The sequence below is a fragment of the Malaclemys terrapin genome, chromosome 9, assembly GCF_027887155.1.
Source record: "Malaclemys terrapin pileata isolate rMalTer1 chromosome 9, rMalTer1.hap1, whole genome shotgun sequence".
Taxonomy (NCBI): domain Eukaryota; kingdom Metazoa; phylum Chordata; order Testudines; family Emydidae; genus Malaclemys; species Malaclemys terrapin.
This window is the reverse complement of record NC_071513.1, coordinates 102,269,614-102,292,826: the sequence shown is the minus strand read 5'-3', so window position 1 is coordinate 102,292,826 and position 23,213 is coordinate 102,269,614. Positions and strand designations below refer to the sequence as shown.

The 23,213-nt window shown below is 46.9% G+C and overlaps 1 protein-coding gene across 12 annotated transcripts in view; it reads right to left on the bottom strand.

The window, feature by feature from the left end:
- LPP (LIM domain containing preferred translocation partner in lipoma) overlaps positions 1 to 23,213 on the bottom strand; it is a 433,528-nt gene that overhangs the window by 62,652 nt on the left and 347,663 nt on the right. The gene's annotated exons all lie outside the window — the stretch shown is intronic.

The window sequence follows — 23,213 nt, the reverse complement described above, 5'->3', positions numbered from 1 at the left end:
TTCAGCGTGGATAATGATTTAGCTCAGACATGCAGAATTATGGAACAGAGATAGTGCCAAGTTCTCAGCTGGTGAAATTCAGCATAATTCCACAGAGTTCAACAGAGCAATAAAGATTTACAGTAGGGTGACCAGACATCCCAATATAATCGAGACTGTCCCAATATTAGGGGCTTTGTCTTGTATCGGCAAGGCAACTATACCCCCCCCCCCCGAAAAAAGTATCCTGATTATTCGCACTTGCTATGTGGTCACTCTAATTTACAGAAGCTTAGGTTTCAACCCCACTAAAGGAGGAGATTTCATGGACATATCTAGTTTCCTGCAAGAATAATTTCTGTGTCCCTCCTTTTGGGTCTTGTCAGACAGTATTATTTATAATTTGTATTACTATAGCACCTAGAAGACACAGTCATGGACCAGGACCACATGGTGGTAGGCGCTGTACAAACGCAGAACAAAATCACGGTCCTCGTCCCAAAGGTTTCCAATTTAAATACAAGACAAGAGACGACGGCTGGATAGACAGGTGGGGGAGCAGAAGGGAACAGTGGGACAATATTGCATCACACATTTGGGACTTGGCAAGTGGAGTGAGACGGTTGCTAGGGAAGTGAAGACTATGCAAAGAGAGCAGGACGATGGCCAGGAGATAGCTGTTCAAATGGTATCACACATTCAATTGAAAGATGTCCTTTCAAATAATTAAATAACCCAACCACAAAACGGGCATTAATTTAGTGGCGCGTGTGTATCTGTCTTAAAAATTAAAACCCCTGTAAAGTTTAATAAAAAATCTGCCTGCTCAATTGTCCAGGTGGCTGAACTGTCTACAGCTGTGCATGGAAGAGATGATGACATTAATACCCGTGCGCTTACAGCTTCTTCACTGCCTGTCCCAAACTAGTGCATGGTGCTGTTGTGCTGGGCAAGCGCGTTTCAGCAGCAAGTAAAGCGGATCCAGGACATAAATCATGGGCGGCACTTTAAGACCCTTCAGGATGAGGGCAAGGTGACGTTTGAGAGCTCTTAGGAGAGCTTGGAATGGAACCCAAATCATTCTTATTTGTGAAGTTGCATCAGTGTAGTTGGCGCTGTGAGGGACATAATACAGATCCCGCCACAAAGAGCTTACACTCTGTGCAACCCGGTGGGAATACTCTAGGTCAGAGAGCAGATAGGAGCACACTAGGAAGCCCAGCTGGGGGGATGTGACAGGGTGGGGGGGACCTTGTCTAGTGCAGTACTGAATGGGCCCTGGACCTCTGACTTCCACAGTCCAGGGCTCCAGTGGTTCCGGGGCAGGAGCCAGCAAGGAGCATCCTTCTTCTCCAGCAGTCAGCCCAGACTGTGCCGGGCTGCTCCCTCTTATACTGCTGCTACACCTGGAGCATGCCCGGTAGGGATGTAGGGGCGTGGCCTCCTCTACCCACTGTGAGGAGTTAACCCTTCCCCATCCGGTGCAGGGTGAGTTCACCCTGTCACAGGGGAATAAATAGATTTTTTTCCCTTTAAGCTTAGCTTTGTAGATCAAAGAGTCCTGTGGCACCTTATAGACTAACAAATGTATTGAAGCATAAGCTTTCATGGGTGAATACCCACTTCGTCAGACGCATGCATCTGACGAAGTGGGTATCCCCCCACAAAAGCTTATGCTCCAATACATTTGTTAGTCTATAAGGTGCCACAGGACTCTTTGGTGCTTTTTAAAGATCCAGACTAACACGGCTCCCACTCTGATACTTTATAGATCATTCACTCTTGGTATCCTGATTCACAGCCCCATGCTCTAACCACTTCACTATGCTTCCTCTTACACGGCCGTCCCTTGCCGTGCTGGGAGAGGAGTAATTTAGGGTGCGGTATGTGGTGAGAAAGCGGTGGAAAAGTTTCCTAACAACGAGGACCATGGAGCAGTCTCTCTGCAGCAAGGAGACAGATGAAATGGACTAAAAAGGTCTTTTTCATCTGTGACATGACAGAGCCCCCCGTTACCCTCCCTTCTCTGGGTGGACAAGGCCAAGAGTGCTCAGTGATCTCATCCAAAGTGCTTACGCAGCATTGCTGTAATAAGAAGTGATGTCTGGGGAGCAGTTAATATCTCTCTATACAAAACATGAAATTGAAAGCCATTAGTGTATTACTTCACACAGTGTTCTTCCCGAGGGACTATTCTCCAGGAGAATTTAACCTCCCCAGTGTGCCATTCTGTGATCATCCGGTATCATTTTTATGAGGCATTTGGACTCAGAGTAATGTAATGTCTATGCAAACACTTCTCAGTTTCCTTTGTTAACATGTGAATGGAACATGCCGCATCGGATTTTCCCCCTTCTTCCATTCATCATTCAGCCAGTTCCCATGCACTTGAATATACCTCTTCCTCCGGCCAGTGTGTCACTTTCATTTGCTACAGCAAGCTATTTGCAGGCTACTTTCCCGGTTAAGGCTCTGGACTGGGACGTGGGAAATCTGGGTTCATTTCCCAGCTGAGCCACCAACTGCCTGAGTTGGAGCGGGGATTTGAACCAGGTGCTCACATACTATTACAGGGGCCAGGGAAGTACTTGGTTGCTCCTAAGGTTTTCCTCCAGGACTTCTGATGTTCTAGCTTTCTCCAGCCCACATAGCTTCAGCCATTCCGGGTTTTTCCACAGAAATTCCCATCCAGGTATTAGCTGAGCCTAACCCATCTTAATTTATTAGTGGTTCCCAGCTTTCACTGTTACGTCTGAAGACAGAGGTGCTGCTGGAACCAGTCACACGGGAGAGCTGAAGGGCCCAAAAACGTCTTCATAAGTCTGTGCGTAAACTGGGATCCTGCGGGACGGCTGCATGGCATGAGGTGCAACGGGCAGGATGGATGCTGGGCATCAGGAGATGTAAGGTCTGTTCTCAGCTCTGCTACCGGTAGCCGGGGAGAAAGTCACTTAAGCCAAAATTTTCAAACCTGGGAGCCTAAAGGTCGGTTTCTAAATCCATATTTAGACATAGAAATACATACAAGTGCCCTGATTTTCAGGATTTGTGGGTGTTCACTACTTCTGAACCCTCCCCCTCCCACGCCACTTCTGTGTACTCATGTGCCAAAATACAGACTTAGGGTCCCATCTCTAGGCCCCCATGACTGAAAACATTGGCCGCCTCTGGGCCTGGTTTTGACCAAAGCTGAATACCTGTAGCCCCTGGGAAGTCAATGGAAACTGCAAGCACTGAATACCGTTCAACATATGGCCTCTTTTTAGCTGAAACCTCTATGGCACAATCAGCCTATGAGACGAAAAAAACAATCCATGTGACAGATAATGCACTCTCTACTATTGTTGCTGCAAAGAATGAAGGTATACTTTTCCTGCGGGCCAATCACACAAGACCATCGCTAATTGTGAACAAATTTGTGGCTAGATTCACCTCAGTTAAAGACCCCATGTTTCCTTTCTCATTATTTTCCCACTGCCTGCAACCAACTAGTTAATGTCTATACCTGAGTCCAAGTAGTATTACTTACCAGGAAAGGCTAGGCACGCAAAACTCTGAGAACAAACAGATTGCACACAACGATTACAAAAACAACCTATGAGAAAAATAGTGGGTGGCATATTACAATAGCAACACAGAACAACATGACCCAGTTGCTTCCGACAGAGACAAAGACACAGACAGCCCTTTAAAGGCAGGTTAAAGACAAACGACGAAACTAACATTAAACGTCACCAAGATGGATCTGTGCAGCGTCACCATTTTCTTTTCCCCCCTTCTAGCTTTCTTTTCCCCAGCGCTGCTGAAATGGGTTGTATTGGCAGCCACTCTTGGAGTTCTCCAATGCCTGGAGCGGGTGCAGCACGGCCAGGGCATGCTTCCTTCAGGCTGCCCCAACCAATGGGCCTCAGTCTTAACCTGCAGGGACAGGTTTTAGGGGGAGTTCAGTCTGTGTCCACTGAGAGCTCTCTGAGGAGCTGCCAACAGCAGGGGCCACTATAGGTGATAGTTTCATAGTGGAAACTGGTGGACAGCAATAGCACCAGCCTTTTCTTCTGTCACTTTCCTAACTCAACCCAAATGGGGTCTCGGTTACACAAAGCTCTGGAGTATTATGACATGGGTCCAGGGAGGTGGAGGGAAGCCCCAACTAAGCCTTCTGCCCTGTCCCTACTACTGCTGGGAGAGCTCTCCTGGAAGTGGCTGCTTTCTCACCTCCCCCTGAACCTGACATGACTGAGGGAGAAGCCCGCACGGGTCCCCGCGCGCCTCTTCCCCAATTACGGGAAGTCTCTTCCTTTGGTCAGCGTGAGAGGGAGGAACGCCAGAACACAACCGTGACCCGTCACCATGGTGAAATGACCCAACACTCGGTCCTTCTTTTAAACAGGATCTATCGTTGTCTATAACACACCCGAGCCGTTCTAGCACGGTAAGGAGGGCTATAAGCCAGTATGACCTTGTGCTCTTGGACCAATATCTCTGCGCTTCTGTTTCCCATCTGTAAAATGGGGATAACACAACATATGTCTGTCTTATCTATTTAGACTGTAAGTTCTTTGGGGGCAGTGATAGTCTCTCATTGTGGGTACAGCACTCAGCCAAAACCATATAAACAGAAATCATAAGAATGAGTAGAAAGCAAATGGACCTGCACCCACAAAAGGGTTTACATTCATGCATTCAAAGAAATGTCTCTAGACTGTAGAGTATACCACAGTTAATCAAAACAAGGTCACATCCCCTGATGCTTATTGATTACACTTAAATTTCCTTCGATCAACCCAATGTCCTCCCTGGTTTTCATTGCTGCTGGGATACAATAAACGAGAAGAAATAGAATACATTGCCTTTACCAAAGTGTATTACAGTATTTTCATATGTAAATACATTGCACCAAATATCAAGCTAAAAGCTCCTCTGGCATTCTCAAGACCCTGGTATATTCTCCAGTGCTATTTTTCTAATCATCTCTGCTTAGGAGCTCTCCAGCAAGTGTGTTTTAGGAATTCATGACACATCTTCCTTTTGGACAGTTTTGAATCGGCTGGCAATGGATGTGGAAAAATCATTATTCCTAATGAAGAAATATTGACGCGAAAACAGCATTTCGAGGACAACGTTGACCATAAGTCAACAAAACAACAAGGTTCCTCCCCCCCTTCTCCAGTGACTTTCATCCAGGGTTTTCAAGCACTCCACAAGCATCTGTTAATCCTCACAGCCCCATGCAAGGTAGCCATGGTTATCCCCAATAGAATTAGAGAAACGGGGCACAGAGAGAGCTATTACTTAGCTCCACCATATAACATTTCTCAAAGGAAGCAAGCACTATCATTAGCTCTGTTTTGCAGATGCGGAAAACCGAGGTACAGAGAAGGGAAGTGTCTTGCCCAAGGTCCCCCAGCACATCAATGGTATAGCTGAGACTAACATCCAGGCTCCCAAGTCCCAATCTAGTGCTATACCCACTATGTTACACTGCCTCCCTTAACGAACAGGGGTGAGACACTTGTACAAGTCCATGCTACTGTGGCAGAGCTCAAAACAAAACCCAGAACTCCTGGAGCTCTGGTTAATGTTCTACTGGCCATGCACACAACAGGCTCCTTGATTTTGCCCAAGCTGACACGAGGGGAAGCTTTGCTCTGGAAGAGAGTGAATATTACCATCTGGCTGAGGAAAGGAGGTGCTCGTCCAAAAGGGGTTATGCTAGGGAAGGGTGCCTTGGAAATGACCCCTCCCAAGACAGTGCCTCCACTTTGGAGGCTGGTGGCATGGGGCTGTAGGCAGGTTGCACTGCCATAGCCTTCTCCCAGGTGGAATTCCCACAGCAGCAGACCCTGGGGAGGAACTAACCCAGCTATGCAGAAGCGTTCTCCCTTGGATGCTAGCGAACGTCCCTTTCAGAAGCTCTGCCCTTGGGCCGGAGCTCCCAACAAGCCTAGCAGATGGTCAGGTTCATGAATCAGCTCTACTTTTCAACACTGCTGCAGACCTGGGTTCATACCTCAGCCCTGCCTACGGTTCAACACTATCGTTTTGACTCCTGGAGTAATTTGGGGCCAAGTCTTTCAGAAGTGATTAGGGATCTGAGGTGCCTGATTTTAGACACCTTAAAAGGGACTTAGATTTGGAGGATTGGGGCTTGGTATATTCTAATTGAATAACAAAAAACCCCAGACACACAGATTCACTAGTCACTTCTCAAAGTCTTGACCTTGTAATGTGTGTGATAATCCCTAACCCCACTGGAGTTTGTGAGGGATTTGCCATTGGTTTTACAGGAAGCAGGATTGGGCTCCCTCAAATTTTGGCCTCAAATTTTCCAGTCAATTTTAACCTAAGCTGATAGATGATTTACATAAACGCCCGATAGGGTGAATTCAATTATACGATGTTCTCGGACACGTCCCTCTACTCCTCCCACCTGTCCTCTTTTGGTTTTTGACCCAGCTTTCCTGGCAGTTACTCATCCCTTAGCAATGAGCTCACTGCACTGAAGTTTCATCATTTGACAGCTGCAGGTCGGACACATCGGTCGTCTTATGCAACGTTTGGACGTTAGACAGATTCATCTTAATTCGCTGCTTCGGCAGACGTCAACGGACACGCGTCGTTCATAGATGCTTGGTGCTTCGAGGCATGTTTGTAACACTCCATGAATTAAATCAAAAGCTGTGATTTAATTACTGACTACTTTCCTACATCCTCTTATTTTATCTCAACTACAGAGGAGGCCTGATGCACAGGTCTCTGTGATGACCGTTCTGACCATTTCCAGTAACAGCAAAGCTTGCTCATTGTTTTCACCCCCTAACCACAGTACAACCTCGTTATCTCATTTCACTTATCTGCAAACCTGAGACGTTTCCAATATGCCTTGGTGGTCTCGGCCCACGCAGGGCAATGGTGAGGCCTCATCTTACTAAAGCTTCACTTTTGTTTGCAGTGCTGGTGTAGCCGTATTGGCCTCAGGAGATGAGAGACAAGGTGGGGGAGGGAATATCTTTTATTGAACCAACCTCTGTTGGTGAAAGAGAGAAGGTTCAAGCTCCTCAGATCTCTTTCTTCAGCTCTGTGGAGCTCAAAAGCTTGTTTCTCTCACCAACAGAAGCTGTCCCAATAAAAGATCCCATCACCCACCTCGTCTCTAAGCCTTCCTGATACCTTCTCAGAGACTTTCCCACGCTGCTCACCCACTGTTCCTATTGGAGCAACTCAGAAGCATTGGGGCATTAATCCTCACCACACCCTGTCAGTGCTACTGCAGATGCGGAGTTGAGGCTCAGATTGGTCAACTTGCCCATGGTCACCCAGGGAGTTTGTGGCAGAGCCAGAAACTGAAGCCAGATCTTCTGAGGCCCTGTCCAGTGCCTTACCCACAAGGCTCTCTCTTTCTCCACAGTACAAAGTGCTCCGGGCCTCAGCGGATACGAACCTGATCACAACTCCCCAGTAGGCACGAGGAATGTGCTTCCTGCCAAACTGTGCTGTCACCCCAGGGTGCCTGGGCAAGCTCTGAGAGGAAGGAGGGTGGGAAGCAGCCCCCCGCTCCCTGGCTCCTTTGATTTCATTGAGGCATTAGGAGGGAGCAACCCCCTGTGCTCCCTGGAACAATGGCATTGCAATAATGCCTCTTATGCCTGGTGAAAAACCCCTTGAACCTAAGTCCTCTCTTCCCCATGCATCACAAAAGGCTCAAGCGCAGGTTATCCCATCAGTTTTACTAAGCAGAATACAGTGCATTTACCAGCGTGGTCCAAAGTAATTTTCCTAAATCACTGCGACCATGACGGGGCCGAGCTCCAAAGGTCAGGTGAGGACTAGCGCATTCCTAATGTCCACATCTGGGGTTTGACTGAGTCGGTTCCAGTCATAAGAGCCACCTGTAAAGATTGGACCTGGATTTCCCACAAAGCTTGATCTGATCTGAGCTTCTGATGACGACCCAGCACTGACTAGGTACCTGTTGCAATGCAGGAGACTTGATTGTTTTCTTGTGCCTGACTAGTTATTTGCCAGTCCCCAGAAACGGGTAGCCTGCAATGGGTCTCCCAACCCAGCGGGGGTCAGTGACGTTCTACAGTACTTGACTTAATGCTCACTTTTTGCAGCATGCTCTGGTTTTATGCTATTGTCTCACTTGGGGGCAGATGTTTTACCATTTGCAAAGTAGTTGAATTAGGGCCTCAGTGTAACATCTTGAGATGGAAAAAAAATAATAATAAAGGAAACCTCCTTTGCTGATCGATCATGGACATGCAGAGGATAGCGCAAGATGTACTTTATTTCCTTTAATGCTGATGAATGGTGCCAGATTTGTTCAAAGCACTCTATCCACACAGCAGCCATAGCATGGGAACCGGCAGGGCAAGCGTCCCTGCAGTGCTTTGCCAATGTGCCTTAACCCTGGCAAGGGAGAGCTACTTCCAGAAGGGATATGAGGGACTGAGGCATCCCGTGACACACTGGTCACTACTGATCTAGCCTGAATTGAAACTGGTGTCCGGGTGATGAAAAAAGAATGGGCATTTTAGATGGGCTATACACTGAGCGGATTGTAAAGAGGCAAATATGCTTAATGAAAAAAATTAAATAGGAAAGATTTGTTGTATTTGATTTTTTTCATGTAATTCTTTGTTTTGCACTGTAAAATTCCAGAATGATTTTTTTTCCGTTTAAATTAGGTTGGAAAAAGCCCTCTTAAAAAAAAAAAATCCCCCACCCCCACCAGAAACAGAGGCAGGGTGGGGGGAAGAAAAGTGAGAGGAAGTGGAGGTGGGGGGAAAAAAAACTTCCTCTCACTTTCTACTTCCCCATCTCCCTTTTCCAGTTTGAAAAAAAGGAGAGAAAGTTTGCTTAAAACTTAAAATTGCACTGAAAAATGAATATTTTCAACAGAAATGATTGCACAGACGAAAAATAAACTGCTGATGATGATCCGTGGGGATCAGGAGCAGAGCGGTGTGAAGAATGGAGTTTTTGGCTGCTGACAGTCAACCCAAAACCAGCATTTTGGAATTTTTGGCAAACCAAAAATTGCTTTGGGCTGAACAAAACATTTTGTTTTGATTTGGAGTTGCTTTTAAGAATGATTTTGCATTTAAAATGAAGTAAAATCAAAGGAAATTTCATAACAAAAAGTGATTTGGGCCCCTAAAATCAAAATGTTTAGTTTAGAAAACACTGGAATGAACTATTCCAACTTTTATCTGGATTTTTGGTTTTGGTTTTTTCCCCCTGCCAGAACAATCAAGTGAAACTGACATGAATTCGTGAAATGTTGCAGTGTTGTGAAATCTGCATTTCCCCCCAACAGAAGAGTTTCATCTGAAAAAATATAATCATCTGGCTTTACTCAGGAGGAAATGTTCTCGGGGGCAAGTTATCCCATCACGGCTATCGGGCAGTTTCTTGCGCCTTCCACTGAAGCAGCTGGTGCTGGCTGCTGTCAGAGACAAGGTCCTGATGGACCTTCTGTTTGATTCAGCCTGTAAATTCCCATGAATGGCTCCGGGACTGCAGTACCGACCCTTCGAGCCGCGTCTCTTTGCACTTACATTTTCAAAACCATCAATGCGAGATTTAACTCCTGAAACAGAAAGGATACAAATAGAGAAACAAACATCTATCTAAAATGTTTGCTTGAAACGTGCTGAAAACAAAGGGCAGAGTGTGTGATGGAAACAGGTCTCTCTTCCCCCACCCCTCCGGGGGCGGTGGTGACTTTCTGGGCATTCCCCTGGTCTGCGAGACCTGTTCTGAAATTCTTTACAAGATCTCAGGATCCTCTTTTGGGGAGCCACAAAAATACGTTTCTGTTGGTTTGGTGACGGAAGTCCCAGCCACTGTGCAGGCGGGGACTGGGTGGGGCTCTGGCTTTCCCATCGAATGCCAAGCACAGCTGTACACAAAAGGTGCTGGCTCAGCGCTCTGACGCGGTGACTCAAGGTGCTTCTACTTGCTGGTAGAAGCAGTGGTGGGTGGTTCTAGGGGATGCTACAGCCACCCCACTGGTTAGCAGGAGCCGCAATGTAGCACAAAACTCTGAGGCCAAATGAGGTCACCTCCTCCTCAGACATTTAATACTCTACTAATGCTTGAAGCCCTCCCCACCCCTGCTAGAGGCCAAACGTGTAAGGAACCGGAGGGCAACAACCCCAGTCTGCAGGGCTCCGGGTGACAAATGCTTCCACGCTACCACCAGGCAACTGTGGAAGACCAATTAATGCTCGGTAAACCCTGGGGGCCTAAGCACCACAGGAAGTGCCACTCACAGAAAACCCTTTTGGCAACATCCCCTGTGACCTCTGGTTGGTCCAGGTGCACTATTTAAACAGGAAGCTGTCTCTGCAACTCAGCCGCACCGGGCCTGCTGCTGTAACAGATCCCACTGGACCCTGACTCTGACCCTTGGATTGACTCCTGGTCCAACTGTGATACCTGACTAGACTCCTGAGTCGTGATTCTGGGTCTGTCCTTTGGCTTGACTCCTAGTTTCAGACTCTGGTTCTGAGCCCTGGCTTTATCACCAACTACTGCTCCGACTACCAGGCCCTATTCCTGCTCTGACCCTAAGCCTGACTCCTGGTCTTACCTGCTTAGGCCAGACTGTCCATGTCCCAGTGGTGACAAAAGGTGCCAATTCCCAGCGTCTCTGAGCCCCAAAATACAAGAGCCCCAAATTCAAACAAACCCTGGGCCCCTTAGTGGATGCTCAGCTGAGAACCAAGCCATTGGGCAGGTGGAAAAGAACACACCAGCCTGGCCACAACATGCACTGACACAGATACCAGCTTTTCAGCCCACAGTGGGGAACAGACGGACTTCTACTGTTCACCCAGAAGCCACCTAATGGACGTTACTCAGAGTTATTATTATCTGCACTGCTGTAGCCCCTAAGGAGCCTAGTCCTGGACCAGCACCCCATTGTGCTTGATGCTGTACAAACAACAAGAGCTTATTTGTAATTGTTTCCATATTGCAAAACTGCCCCTTGCTCTTTCCCTTTCTCCCCAAGCCAATCATTTCATCTCCTCCGGGCAAAGGCTGTCCGCATTCTCCCAGACTCACAGCCCCCCAAATCACACGCTGCGGAGCCGGAGGGACACGGTTCATTCTCCATCGGCCTGGCTGCACTCCAGTAGTGTTCAGCCGCCAGCTTCCACCTTGCCAGCCTGGTGGGCAGAGTGTGCTGCCTCCTCTGTTGAGCGGGGAGGTGGAAAAGGCTGGTAACGGGTAGGAGATGTGAAACTTTGAGTCAGAGATTCTCGCTCTGCCAATTGCTCCTGTCTGCCAACCTGCCTCACGCCTGCCTGGGAAGGAGCAGATGAGGAAATGTCGCTAAACGGAAAACAAGGGAGCAGAAGCTGGGAGAAAGGAAGAAGGTGGCAAAGAGAAGAGACTCCAACAGAAGTTTGCTGCTGGGCTGTCAAACCACCAAAGGCCTGGGATTGTTGAAGGTGTCTACGGGTGGTGGATGCCCACGCCCCACTGAATTTCAGTGGGACGCCTGACTCCTTTGAAAAGGAATCCACGCAGCAATGCCAGGTGTATGATGCATTTCTGCACACACACTGCCCAGGGGATCAACTAGGGTTACCATTCGTCCGGATTTACCCGGACATGTCCTCCTTTTGTGTGCTAAAAATAGCGTCCGGGGGGGATTTGTAAAGCACTCACAATGTCCGGGATTTCCCCCTCCCCTGGCAGAGCAGAGCGAGCGGCTGGGAGGGCTGCAGAAAAGTCCCGGGCTGGACTCCGGAGCAGCTTCCTCCTCCCACCCCTCCCTCCCTGCATTCTGAGCCGGCCGGCAGCTCCTCCTCCTGCAGCCCGCTCCGGCAGCCCTGTGCAGGGCCAGGGACCGGGTTTTGTGTTGTGCTGGGGAGCTCAGCCATGTGTTGGGCTGGCACAGAGCCCAACACCCTGTTCTGAGCAGCAGGGTAAGGGGGACCGGGGGCAGGAAGGTTCTGGAGGGGGCAGTCAAGAAACGGGGGGGGGCTTTTGGAGGGGAGTGGAGAAAGTTTTGGGCAGTCAGGGTACAGGTAGGGGGTAGGGTCCTGGGGGGCAGTTGGGGGGGGGTCTTAGGAGGGGGCAGTTAGGGGACAAGGAACAGGGAGTCTTAGGTAGGGGGTGGGGTTCTGGAGGGCAGTTAGGAGCAGGGGTCCCAGGAGGGGGCAGTCAGGGGACAAGGAGCGGGGGGTAGGGGGCTGGGAGTCCTGGGGGGGAGCTGTCAGGGGGCAGGAGTGGGGAGAGGGATCGGAGCAGTCAGGGGACAGGGAGCAGAGGGGTTTAGATGGGTTGGGAGTTCTGGGGGGGGCTGTCAGGGGGTGGGGAGTGGTTGGATGGGGCGTGGGAGTCCCAGGGGTCTGTCTGGGGGTGGGGGTGTGGATAAGGGTTGGGGCAGTCAGGGGACAAGAGGCAAGGAGGCTTAGATAGGGAGTGGAGTCCCGGGGGGCAGTTAGGGGCAGGGGTCCCAGGAGGGAGCAGTCAGGGGACAAGGAACGGGGGGAGGGTTGGGGGTTCTGGGGGGGCGGGAAGTGGGAGGGGCAGGGGCGGGGCTAGGGCGGGGCTCCTCCCGTCCTCTTTTTTGCTTGTTGAAATATGGTAACCCTAGATCAACTGAATCCATTGTGCAGCGCTGAGTGCCTGACGTGCACTCTGACACTAACCCATTTCCCCTGGGCCTAACTTCTGCCACTCCAAACTTCCCAGCAGCCCCAAACAGCTGCCTTCACTTTTCTTTACACCAGATAGCGGCTTCCTTCTTTCCCACCCAGGCCTGAGGTTCAGTATCTGACTACCTGTTAGTGCAAGAATTGAGAGCTTTGTTCAACTGGAAAGAGGAGGCTCTTCCCTTGTGAAAGGGCCAACACCACTTGGTTTTACTACTGCAAGGGCCAGAGACGCCATCCCTAAACACCACGACACCATTATGGAGAGAAAGTTCTTTTAAGGTAGTTATTTGATGTTGCTAAAACTGTATCCTCCTCTGCGAGCTGGATTGTTGGTGTGAAGGGAGCCTGCTCTTACTGGCAGAGGCAGAGGGAAAAATAGTACCAATAACTCTCCAAAGCATTTTAGAAATGAGCTCCCTGCAGCACTCCGCATGCAGAGTACATGGCGGAGTAGTGTGGTAGAAAGGCATGAGTTATGGCTTGTTGCAGCCTGTATCCAAAACAGAAAATGGAGCACGGTGAGACTCCATTTGGATTAAATAAAACAATGACTCACATGCCCAAATGGGGTTTGAGGTTCAAAACAGTTTGGTTACATTTTTCTATTTGTAAATTATTTTTCCTTTCCACAAGCCTCCTGTTTTCGGCCTTGGCCTGGATCAAGAGCACTCAAACACAGCATGTAAGTCAGTTCCTGGGAAGACTCCAATCCAATTTCTAGAACAGAGGGCTGCAGAAACTTTCGAGTTAGTTTCAGATCTGCTGCCAAACTTTGCGATGCTTGACCCGAGCCTGGGTTTCATCAGTCCGGGTTTCATCAGTCCAACGCCACTTAAAAGGAAAACCGAACCGTTCTCGCCACTACAAGGCACAGCTGGGATGACACAGACACAAATGCTGACCGCGGTTTGGGAAGATACTTCTCTCTCTGAGATATGGCGAAAGCCTCTTCCTGTGAATAGCTGCGGGCCAGGCTCTGAAGGTTATCAGGGGATATTGTTAGCCGAAAGAGAAGTAAAATCAGTGGACATTTGCTCAAAGAAAACCTGTGAAACTTCTTACTTTGCAGCACTAACCCCTACACTGTCTGCCTTCTACCCACCCCCTAAAGTGTAGGCAGGCAGCCATTGGCACCTTGCCTCTCAAATGAACTCATTCTAGCTATACTGGACCAGATCACCAGCTCAGGAGATGTAAACTGATGCAGCTTCACCAAAATCAATGGAGCTACACTCACCAAGACACACGAGCTGATGATGCAGCTCAGAGCGTGTGCATGGCCCAGCTGGGCTGTGCTCCAAGTCATCGGCCTGTGAGCTGCTCCTTATTCTTCCAGACATGTGTAATTGTCCAGGGTCAGGGGCAATTATCTCACGTTTCCTGAAGGATCATTTCCCCACTCTGTGTCTCAGTGCTGTGATTGTAAAAACCTTGAACTTTTGTCCTCCGTACAGGGCTCTCTTATCCTAAAGGTCATGCTATTGCTTCATGAAATGAGGCAAGCAATAAAAAGCTTAATCCACTCCTAGCAATTGTCAAAAAGTAATTATGCAAAACTGGACAGATCTTAGGCACATTAATTCCCGCTCTCTCGCTCCCCCCACCCCCACGTCCTGCTCCACCCTGGTGGAAGCAGTGTCTGCAATGTAGAGAAAGAGAGAAAAAGTTGGGAGCTGGAGACTAATTGGCATCCTACAAAATACTGTTGGGGCTCCCTCAAAACCTCTTCTACTTGGTCCCCAGGAACTCAATTCGGCTCCAGCCTCGTCACTCAGGTTCCCTTCGTTGGCATACTGCAAAGCCACACTGAGTTGATCCAACTCAAGCGTAGGCGGTGGGTATAGGCAGTACCGCACATCCAAAGTTATGCAGTAAACCTCTTCCTTTACCTACATTGACACATTACATTGTATTTACAATACATTGCATGATGTGTTTTGGGATTGGTGTGGTCACTTTGTAGGAACCAATCCCAGTACATCACGCACTGTCATGCATGACTGACTCCTTCCCCCTCATGTTATGTTCCAGGCTAATCTTACCCATTGTTATCTTGTGCATTGTCAATGGTACCCTGGGTGTTCCCTCTTCTTAGCTAGTACAGACATTCTGTTTCCAGCCTGCCGATCCATTTACCTCCCTACTCCTGTCTCCCAAAAAATAAGCCCTTGCCCATGTCCAATTACTCTTGTCAAGCCTGGCTTACAAATACTGTTTCTATTTTAAAAGCAAATGCCCTGCTTGGGAAAGCATTTTGGATTGATGGCTCTTGAGAATGAAGCACTCTGTTTATCCACAGGCCAGGGACAGGCTGAGTCAGGGCACAGCTCCCTAACACTGCACCACCAGCATGCCTCTAACCCTAGCTCTAGGGACTGTAGGTCTACTTGTCAATTCAGTTCACAGTCTTTCTGCTGAGACTGCCAACAAAGGTGTCAACTAGCGCGAAACAACGCTTCTGTGTGGATTGCCTGTGGAGTTCAAACCTAGGACCTCCGGATCTAATTGCATGAGTGCCTCTCCTGCTTGAACTATCAGACTGGGTTCAGAGGCAGTAGCAGACCCGTAAGACTCTATTTGTGGCCTAGCCACTAGAGGGGGACAAAGCCACACTGAGGGTATGTCTACACTACCCGCCGCATCGGTGGGTAGTGATCTATCTATCGGGGATTGATTTATTGTATCTAGTGTAGACGTGATAAATCGATCCCTGATCGCTCTGCCGTCGACCCTGTACTCCACCGCGGCGAGAGGTGGAAGTGGAGTCGACGGGGGAGCGGCAGAAGTCGACCCCGCGCCGTAAGGACGCGAGGTAAGTCAACCTAAGATACGTTGACTTCAGCTACGCTATTCTCGTAGCTGAAGTTGTGTATCTTAGGTCGACCCCCCCCAGTGAAGACCAGGCCTAAGTTAGTGTTCAGTGGGGGAGGGACTTGTGACATTAGGAACAGGACTGAGGCCTTATCGATATGCAGAAATTGCACTGGGTTAACTTAAATCACTTTTCAATCCAGTACAAACATGTGTGGACAGTGATGCAGTTCCTAATCAATTTAACCTAAGGGTACATCTACACTACAGCGGGGAGTCGATTTAAGATACGCAAATTCAGCTACGTGAATAGCGTAGCTGAATTCGACATATTGCAGCCGACTTACCCCGTTGTGAGGACGGCGGCAAAATCGACTTCTGCCGCTTTTTGTCGGCGGCGCTTACTACCACCTCTGCTGGTGGAGTTAGAGCGCCGATTCGGGGATCGATTGTCGCGCCCCGACGGGACGCGATAAATCGATCCCCGAGAGGTCGATTTCTACCCGCCGATTCAGGCGGGTAGTATAGACCAGACCTAAGCCTGGTTTAAAGTGAAATAAGAATGTCCACACAGCTTCTTGCACCAGTTTAACTAAATCAGTTTAAAAAAATCACACAGTAAGTTAAACTGGTGCAACTTTCCGGAGTAGACAAGGCCTGAGAATCCACAATCCATTTCTGGATACCTCCTAGCCATCAGGGGCAAGCAATTTGTCATAAAAATAAAGTGTCCATCCTCTGCTCACACCAAACAGAATGGCAAACGGTTATTCTTCCTCCTGTATTACTTCCTTATGTATCCATTACAATTGTCCCCGCCCCTCCAAATGAGGGATATTATGTACAGGGTGCATCAAGCGTCGCATATCCAGAATGAACATGTTATATTTTATCTTCCTTTTTATTTTATTCTATGCAAAGACACTAGACAATATTTCTGAACATAAAAAACAACCCTATATTTAGAAAGATAATGTGCACAGAGGAAGAGGTTATGACTGGTTCAGTGCCAGTAGGGGTGTTACTGAATGAGCAGCCACTAGGGAATTGCAGAAAGCACGTAGCACTTGGTGGCTGATGTTTTGATCAAGCCCAGGGGTTTACAATCTATAACTGTAAAGACAAGGGATGGGATTTTCAAAAGTGCCAAGCTTTGCCCTAACTCTGCTCCTACTGCAGTTGCTGTTAACTTATTCCCTTGCCCCCCGAGAACCCCTGAGAATCGGCACCACTGAAGATGTTTCAGATCTAGTAAGGATTTGCAAGGGACTTTCAAAAAGGGAGTGAGAGGCAGAGGGTGTCAGCTGATCTCAACTGTTGTGACGGAGTACGGGGAGGAAGGAAATCTCTTAGCAAGCTGGGTTCTGATGCAGCCAGTACAACCCACCTGAAGGTCTGGTTGCTCAAAATAAGTCCTCTTTCCAGTATCTCTCTCACCACCACTTCCCTCCAGGCCAATCCCTCCCTGATAAGAAAAATATTCAGTCTCCCTAGCTTCTGCTGTGAGAAGAAATGACAAAGAGAAGCCCATGGCATGTTGATGGATGTGTGACTGGAATTATAACCATCCCGGGGGGGTGTGCGCTGTCATCAAAGAACATATCACACGGAATGCCGTAGTGTTTAGCATGTGATAACGGTACTGCACTAGCATCAAACCCAGCAGTCACTCTGTGCCTCCCAGAAGGAGAGCCCAGCTGGGCACCATCCCATGACTCAATGGTAAAGGTAAGAACTGAGTGTTGGAGACAATCACCACATTCAGAAAGGGGAGGCCCATTGGTACTGTGGCCCACCCCCAACTCATTCATAGAGCGCATCAAGGTGGAGGAAGCAGGCTTCCTCTGAACATGGCATTTTGGGGACAGCAGCTAGAATGAATTACCCTCGCAGGGCATGCAGATGAGGAGGAAATACTGACTGTTTCAGCAAACAGTGGGTTTTTAAAGCCAAATATATAATGCAAAATGATTTTAAAAAATGCCCCCCCTCCAAAGAAACCATCTCCGGTCCTCAAAAACTGCCCTCACATAAACAGCTACAAATCATTTATTCTGTCTGTTGACTCGTGCGTAATCGGAATCAGAACATGTGTTTGCTACAGAGCAAGCTGTTAACCTCTAAAGGTAGTGTCTGGAACCAGCATTTATGGGGGGAATTGTGTCAGAAAACAGAATGCTGCCGTTTACTGGATGAATGGGACACAGGGCCTGATTCATAAAAATAAGCAAATGGAAGCTCCAGTTTCACAACTAGGTGCATTGTAGGGATGTGCTAACGCCATTATAGGGTCCAGGAAAGAAAATGGTTTAATTGAGAAGTGAATTAAGCCTATAGCATCTGAGACCATTAGTCCACCAAGTTCAGTAGCCTACCTCTAGCAGTGACCAATATTTGATGCTGCAGAGGTTGGTTCAACCCTCCTCCCACACACTTACATCTATCATCTCTACTGTACATTAACGCACAGTGCAGGGTGGAACATTTCCTTCCTTACTCCCAGAATGCCTATAAGCATGCCTCTATCACGTACCTAACTGTGCAGTACTATTCTTGGGATGGGTGGAACGTCCTCCTTGACCTTCAATGAGCCCTCCCCTTAAAACATTAAGACTCCAGGACCATTAGCCTGTGTAAGTAGAGTAGTAATGCCTGGTTCTGACATTTGTATGTGCCTGAACACAAATAAAAAAAAAATTCTAATGCAAGCAAGCGCATTCGTAAAGTAAGAATATCCATAATGAATCAGAGTTGATTTCACAATTTAAATTCACTGCCACCGCAGTCTTATTACTAGTTGAAGTTTGTCTTCTGTTTTCCTCTACTGGACTGGAAAGCTGGAGGCTCACGGGGTCTCATGTTTGCCATACACGCTCCAATCAGCCAACATGGAGTGCTCTCGCAGAGTCAAGATGGTTGATAAGGTACAGCGTGTTTTGCAAGTCAAGATGAGTTTGTATTCTTGACTGATTGGCAGCATTCAGAAACATACAGATGTGTCGAAGTGGGGTTTCATTATTTGAATACCAGTTTGGACCATCAACGGCACGGCTTTTGAACGCCCATCCCGACCTGGCATCTTAGCCAAGAACACGCTGACTGCAAGCAGGTGTGCTCCATGGATGACACGACGAGCCGGTGTGATGCACTGGCTGACTCAAGAAGAAGAAATGAGAGAGTTCTACCACATTTGATTCTTTTCATTCTTCTGATGCTCCCCCCCTCCTTTTTGTGTCTCTGACAAGCGCTCCATATTGATTATGCTGACGCCAACAGCAGAGCTGGAATTTTTTTTTGCGCCTCTCAGACGAGAAAGTGGGTTATGATTCATCTCACACAATCTGAGTCAAAGCGATTCCTTTTTAAAAAAACACTTTTTGTACATTTCCGACTGAAAAAGGCTGGGGGGAGAACACTCAATAAACGAGAAAGTTCTGTTTATAATGATTCTTTAGTGCATTTCACTCTCAGCTAAAATAGCCTCCCCCCAGTAAACAATGTGACATTCAAAACACCCCGAGAAAACCACAAGCAAAAGACAAAAACACCAATAAAAACAAAAAGACAAATGCTAACAATGAAAAACAGAAGAAACAATCCACACTACACTGCGCACCCCTACCCGTAATGGCATGCTGGTTGTTAGACTGGAAAGTAACCGATTACTACGGTGAATTATCAATTTTCATAATAGCTGTGTATTATCTGAATTCTGCAGTGTGATAGCATTAGTGGGTACGTTATATTAATATCACTTAAGATTACTAAGTTTGATCCTGGAGCACTTTTCTCTCTTTCTTGTTTTCACAGCCATGTTATTAACCCCCCAAAATATGGTTATGATTTCAGCACTGATAGAGCCTTAAGCACAGTTGCACTATTCTACACCGGAGGAAGCGAAATGTTGTTGATTTTGTCTTCAAATGAGAAGAAGGGTGGTTAATAGCACACGGGGCTCTAAGGATTTCTTTGTTCAATTCTCAACTCTGCCACAGACTTCCTGTGTGACCTTGGTCAAATCACCTAATCTATCTGTCCTTCAGGTCCTCCTCTGTAAAATGGAGATAATAATGCTTCCCTCTGTTTCGTCTGCAAGCTCCTTGGGGCATGGGCTGGTTTTTTACTATGAGTTTATATTGCACGTAGCACAATGGGGCCCCTTAGCCGCTAGAGGCGACTGGAATACAAATAATAAATAAATCAAATGGCACTAAACAGCTACAAATTTACAGCAACCGCATTGGATGCGTCAAACACAATTTTAGCCATTTTAAGTTTAAAAAAAGCAGAAAGTATTAATTAATTCCAGCTTCTTGGTGAACAGTTTGCAAAGCTAAATTTAAACTAACGCAAATGAAACTGTTTTCCTGTTACTGGGTTTGTGTCATGGGGATGGAGGGTTGTCAGATACTTAACAGCAAGCTGGTGGGTTCTAGTCCCGGCTCTGCCAATAACTGACTAGGGATTCTTTTGTAATTCAGACTCATTCTGCCCTTTTGCAAATAAGGGATGTTGTGAGCCGTAAACCACTTTGCGACTCTCGGGTCAAAAAGGCTATTGGAAGCTGTAGTAGTGTGGTCGCTTGTGGTGCACCCCCTCCTGGCCAGTGGTCACTTTACAGGCACCTTACCCCATTAGCTCCCTCTTGCAGGCCACTTAGGTTATGTCTACACAACAACTAGACACCTGCGGCTGGCCTGTGCTGGCCAAATTGTGGTCTTAGAGCCAGGGATCCAGTCTGAGCCCCGAAGTCTACACAGCAATGAAACAGCCCTGCAGCTAACAAGAAGTCATAGAAACCGTTTCCTTAGGCATTCCACTCCTTGTATCATCCCGAAAACACTATACTTAGAGATGAGTGGTTCTTTAAAACCAATCTCCTCAAATAAAAGTTTCATTTGATCCCAAAGGACCAGCCACACACCCAGGTCAATATACAACTCAGATCGTATCCAATTATCATGCTGATGCCAATGCTTTAGTATCTAAAATCTAAAGGTTTATTTATAAAAACGTAAAGAAAGTTGAGAGTTAAAATTGGTTAAAGGAATCAAACTCCCTTCTCTTCATGTGTCAGTATAGTAATGCCTGCTTCTGTACTTTTCACTCCATGCATCTGAAGACGTGGGTTTTTTACCCACGAAAGCTTATGGCCAAATAAATCTGTTAGTCTTTAAGGTGCCACCGGACTCCCTGTTGTTTTTGCAAATACATACAGTAATTGCAGAGTTTTTGGTTTAGGCTTGTAGCAGCGATGGTATAAACTGCTGGCTTACATCAAGTCTCTGGCTGCTTTCAAATCATTGGAAGGACCTCAGTCGCTTGGTTAGAATGCGCCCATTAGTATAAATCCATAGTCCAGAGGCTTGAGCAGGAGAGAGGCAAAATGGAGATGTTTCCAGGGCCTTTTATAGCTTCTGACATGTGGAAGGAAATCCATTGTTTCAAACACAGCTAGTGGAAAATCACAGGTGACAAGATGGGGTTTGGAATCACATGGGCAAGTCACATGTCCAGGCATAATTTTGCTTAGTCACAGCAGGAAATCATTGCCCATACCTCAGACAGTATCTTTGCAGGACAGTCCATTCAGTGTAGATGGGCGTCTCCCATGGTCCATTGTCAGTTAAATGTTTCTTGATTAGCCACTTAATTTTAATAGTCTCTCCAAGATGTGCTAGCTGTGTTACCCGAGGAGCAAACATTTGAAATACATGTAAATAAATAAATGGAGATATCCCATCTCCTAGAACTGGAAGGGACCTTGAAAGGTCATTGAGTCAAGCCCCCTGCCTTCACTAGCAGGACCAAGTACTGATTTTGCCCCATCCCTAAGTGGCCCCCTCAAGGATTGAGCTCACAAGCCTGGGTTTAACAGGCCAATGCTCAAACCACTGAGCTATCCCTCCCCCTGGTATAGAGACAATACTCATAACTTTAGATACAAAAATGATACATGCATAGAGATAGCATAGTCATAACCAGCAAATCATAACCTTTTCATAGACATCTTCCATGCCACATTTTGTACAAGATTTGTTGCAAATATATAACAGTGGTTGCCACAATGATCTATATGGTCATATTTTAATCAGATAACATCACACCACTGCATAAATAATCAGTCACCATCCCAGTGTAGGAAGTTTTTAAATGAATGTGTTGATCTTTATACACACAGTAGGGAGATCAATGAAGGCTGCTATAACTGTGATGTTGCACTCCATATGATTTTATGAAAATATGTGAATGAGTGTGAATATAATACAACTGGAATATGCTTCATGCAAAATGTCTCTTGCAAGGTATTATTACAAAGCTTATAATCTACTGAGTGTGGTCATCCTATTTGTATAAATGTATCATTCTTGTATCTGAAACTAGAAATATGAAATATAACTTTGAGGTCCTATTGCAATTATGCAAAGTGTGGGCCATTAATGGTGGTTTGGAATCTTGATGGCTCCCATCAACTAGGACAATTGGTTGTAAATGGCTCTGTTTACTTACAAGCCTTCCTGTGAGTCAGGCCAGGAAGAATGAAGGCTGGGTTGTGGAATCCATCTTAAACCTGGTGCTTTTCCATTTAGAAGGAGGGGTCAAAAGACAGAGACAAAAGGTTCCCACCTTGTGCCAAAGCTATATAAGGGGGTGGGAACAGAACAAAGAAGACTGCAGCCATGAGAAATCCCCTAGCTACCACCTGAGCTGGAACAAGGACTGTACCAGGGGAAAGGATTGGGCCCAGACTAGGAAGAAGTCTAGTCTGTGAAAGAAGCTTATTGGAACATCTCTGAGGGTGAGATTTTATCTGCAATCAGTTTCTTAATGTATTAGGCTTAGACTTGAGTGTTTTGTTTTATTTTGCTTGGTAACTTTGTTCTGTCTGTTATTACTAAGAACCACTTAAATCTTACTTTTTATACTTAATAAAATCACTTTTGCTTATTAATTAACCCAGAGTAAGTGATTAATACCTGGGGGAGCAAACAGCTGAGCATATCTCTCTATCAGTGTTATAGAGGCCGGACAATTCATGAGTTTACCCTGTATAAGCTTTATACAGAGTAAAATGGATTCATTTGGGGTTTGGATCCCATTGGGATCTGGTGTTTGGGTATTGGAGACAGAAGCACTTCTTAAGCTGTTTTCAGTTAAGTCTGCAGCTTTGGGGCACGTGGTTCAGACCCTGGGTCTGTGTTGGAGCAGACTGGCGTGTCTGCCTCAACAAGGCAGGGGTCTGGAGGCCCAAACTGGCAGAGAAAAAGGGCTCAGAGGTAGTCTCAGTGCATCAGGTGACAGTCCCAAGGGGGTTTCTGTGATTGAACCCGTCACAGTAACATTCTCTGATATTTCACCATAGCATTTCGTTCTTCTTAGCAGACATCAGAAAACGATAATCTTCAATTCATGATTTGCAATCCACCTTTGCGTTACAGCCCGGGGAAGTCAGGAAAGTTTTCTCTGTAAAAAGGATAGCCCGGTGCTCTGCACATACTCTCTTTTAAGTGAATTAATTATCAAATCAGCTCCATTTACAAGTGAAAATAAGATTTTGCTGACTGCCAGAGAGTCAAACTTAACCAGGGAGCTAAAAACAAAAAGTCATGCTGTTCAGATGGCATTTTATCACCCACAATAACAATTCTGGAGTTGGAACTTAAGGTGGTAATTTTGTTTCAGATCGCTCGTCTGCAGCTGTGCTGGTCTGCAAATCAAGTGGCTGTGCCTCAGAAAAACTCA